Source organism: Hydra viridissima, unplaced genomic scaffold (assembly GCF_058129835.1).
Source record: "Hydra viridissima isolate aposymbiotic clone 2 unplaced genomic scaffold, HvirCarnegie_v1 scaffold_4, whole genome shotgun sequence".
Taxonomy (NCBI): Eukaryota; Metazoa; Cnidaria; class Hydrozoa; order Anthoathecata; family Hydridae; genus Hydra; species Hydra viridissima.
Genome location: NW_028324303.1, coordinates 612,059 through 615,791, shown reverse-complemented (window position 1 = coordinate 615,791; position 3,733 = coordinate 612,059).

The window sequence follows — 3,733 nt, the reverse complement described above, 5'->3', positions numbered from 1 at the left end:
AAAAAGCCAAATGTTTCCCCTCTTTTGTTTTATCGTCTAACAAATCGACTATGGGATGTTTCAATCTGCTTCCGCCAGACGGAAACTCGTTACGAAACATGGCGTGAATAGCCGAACACGCGTTAAACGCAATGACCAATTTATAATGAACTTGTAAATTTTGCCAATGAATCGAATGATTGGGAACGCTATGAAAAACAGTCATGGTGCCTAAACCGTGATGCGAACCGCTAGAGCATAGCGTTAAATATTGTTCGCTTTTTACACACAAAGGACTTATATCGTCAAAAAGAATCAACGTTTTGATGCGTCTTTTTTTGTTGTTTTGCACGCCGAACGCTTCCAAACTCAAAGAAGAAATTCGCAATATTTCTTGATCTAATCGTTCCATGCTGTCTACGATGGTCAAATATACAGCTCGAATGCGATTGTAATCGGAACTCGCAATGGAACGCCAAGCTTCGAGTTGTGGCGGTGAAGTTTGTCTGCTTTGCAAAACAAAAAGCATTTCTGCGTGAGGATATTTACCAGATTTGATCAGGTTCAAAGCCAAAGTCGTTTTTCCGCAATTGGTAGGACCCAACAAAATGGTGTTTTCAGGATAAACGTCTAAACGAGGTTCGAATATGAGATGTTTTGCCTTTTGTTTCTTTTCCAACGATCCATCGCTTCGTTCGGTATAACACGGTTCAAAACCTTTCTCTTTTAACAAACGAAACAAAAAATCTTTTTTTTTTTTTATCGTTTTCTTGTTCTTCCTCTTCTTCTTCTTCTTCTTCTTCTTCTTCTTCTTCTTCTTCTTCTTCTTCTTGTTCATCTTCTTCTTGTTTTTTATTTTCGTCTTCTTGTTGTTGTTGTTGATCATCTTCTTCGCCTTGTCGATTTTTAAAATATTTTTCTCTTTCTTTTATTCTACGAATCATTTCCAGAGTCATTTCGTTCATCATTTTTTTTTTTTTTTTAAACGATTTTTTTTTTCTTACAATTCTATATATAATTTTTTTTTTCTTCTAATAATCTATATTACACACTCGTCGTTATATATAAATTTTAATAACAATGTTTCTTTTATTCTTTACAAACGTTTGTTTCTTTTAAAATGAGGAAGGGTGTGTTGTTCGATCATCGTGCGTCTATTTCGATAAACTAACCATTCGTTTACGATCTTTTCTTCGCACGCTTTTAACGTTGCAATGTGTTCGTCACTACACATTTTTTGTAAATCGCCTTTGCAACTCTTGTTCAAATCTCGAACGGGTTTTAAACGATAATGATCGCGTATTTCTCCCATCACGCCGTCGTTAAAAATGTAAAGTTTGCTGTTGATGTTTTTAGCAAAGTCGAGCGTGTTTTCTATAATGCGAATTCCGTTTACGTTGCTTTGCATGCGATTTTGCAACACTCTTTTTTTTTCTGCACCGTCGCCATCACCGCTGTCATTGATTTTACAAACGTAATCTTCGAAACAAAGCGCCGTTTTGTTCATGCCTTTGGCCGTAATTTTTTCGCTTTTGTCGCGAGTTTTAAAATTGATTTTTTTTAAAGAATAACACTTGGGAGCTAAAGCTACTGCTTCTTGTATGTACCACGGCGAAGGTACTTCTTCTTGAAAATAATCGGCTTCTTTGGCATGACTGTCGTCGTAACGATAATCGTTCTTGTCCAAATTGCTATAGTCTAACCATCGCCTAGCATCGGGATTTTCGTAAAGACGTCTGTCTATATAATCTCTAAATCGTTCTGCATCGTTATCGTACGAATAATGGTTAACAGCCACACCGTACGAATCCGTATCGGCCAATAACAATTGAACGTCGCATTCGGGCAACGCTTGTTGAAAACTCCAACGAAAACGATTGATTTGATTTTTGGCTAACGACAAAACGGTAGCGGCTGTCAATCTCAAAGACTTCATTTTTTGTTTTCTCTTTTCGCGAACGACCAAAAAAACGCATTCGTTCAAATTGTTGTCCTCTTCTCCAAACACCCATTCCAACACGTGTTTTTCTTCTTCTTCTTCTTCATCGCCACCGCGATGACGATGGCGATAAGACGGAGCCAAACAAACGATCGATTTGCTGTCACGAACGAGGCATTCCCTCAAATATTCTTTGTAATAATCGTCGTAAGTATAATCGGGAGTTACGTACGTTCCGTCTAAACGCACGCGATGAGCAAAAGTATCCAGTTTGTATTTTTCGACAGGTTCGCGAATCAAATTGTCACCGTCGTCTACGAACAAATACAAAAATCGCGGGTCGATCATTTCCATCGCATCTTTCGTCGCAAATCCTTCACTATCGTCGCACAGCATTTCGATCACTCTTCGCGTGCGAGCTATCGTTCGTTGCAACGTTTTTTCTTGATGGTTCACGTGCGTGCTAGCGTTGTGTTTAGCGGCGTCTTGACAAAGCCAACCGTAATGCCCGTTGGTGCAAAGCTTGCAATTTTCGGCCGTAATCTTGTCTCCTCGCAAAATAGCTTCTTGTCTGCGAGCAATGTTGTTTTTCACCATGTCTCTCGCCAACGGAAAAGTCCAACACGGCACCATGTAATAAATTTTGTTCAATCGGCAACCCCAACGTTCTATCAAGTCCAACAAGCACGGAAAATATTCCACCGTGTCGTGCGCCGACAAACGAAAAACCAACTTGGGCGTCTTGTTCAAAGGCAGCGTGTACGTTCCGTTTCTTAACTTTTTTCTCGTTCTTTCGATTTCGTAAGGACTCAATTCTTCGGGAACGGTTTCGCGTTTTTCGATCATGGGCGAATAACCTCCCATCGCGTCTTGGTATTCTTCTTTCATCTCCACGTTGGCGTACACCAAACACGTTTTGCCGAATCCGTTTTGAGAGAAATCGCCGTATTTTGCTTTTATTTGTTCCAACGTCGTGCACGAATAATCCATTTCGCCCGCTTGAAATATCAAAGGTTGCAACTGCGCTCGAGCGTATTGTCCGTTTTCGTCGTACATTTTTATGCATTGTCGATACGAAGGCAGTTTGGCGATCGGATAATCGTCCGTGTCGGCTGCGTATTTGCATATTCCGTTGGTCGCCATTCCGCCTTTGAGCATTTTTTCGATCGTTTCGTGATGTTCGAGCGATTGAGGAAAACGAATGGATATTCCGCTGTTGACAGAATTGAACAGGCTGGCAAATTTAAAAACGGAAACCACCTTCATCATGTGATAACCCGTGTTTTCAAACATCTTGTTGTCAAAATCGATCAACACGGCTCCCAAACTCGCAGTGTCCATCGCGGCGTACAATTTCAACAGAGGTCTCAACGTTTTCAACTTTAAAAGTTCCCACATTCGTTTCGCGTTGAGGTAAGCGGGTTCTATTCTTTTCATTTCGTCTTCTTTCGTTTTGCTTTTGCTCAAATAGTTTTCTGCAAACGTTTCTAACGACGGACAGCGTTCGTATTCGAAATCCAAACGTTCGTCGTTAATGTGTTGATAGGGAAACACCGTTTTTTTGTTCAACAGCGAGCGCAGTTCTTTCGTTTCGTTTTCGTTCAAATCCAGCTGCGTCGTCGTCGTCTGAAGAAGGTTTTCTTCTTTCAAAAACGCCATCATGTTTTCTCGCACTTCGGCTTGCAACGTTTCTCCGAGCATGGAAGTGGCAGAATCCAAAGATTGATTCAATATTTTCAAACTGTCCAACACTCGCACCGTGTTGTCAAACGAATAAAGCGCGATTTTTGAAGAGTTCTTGGCGATCGCGAACAG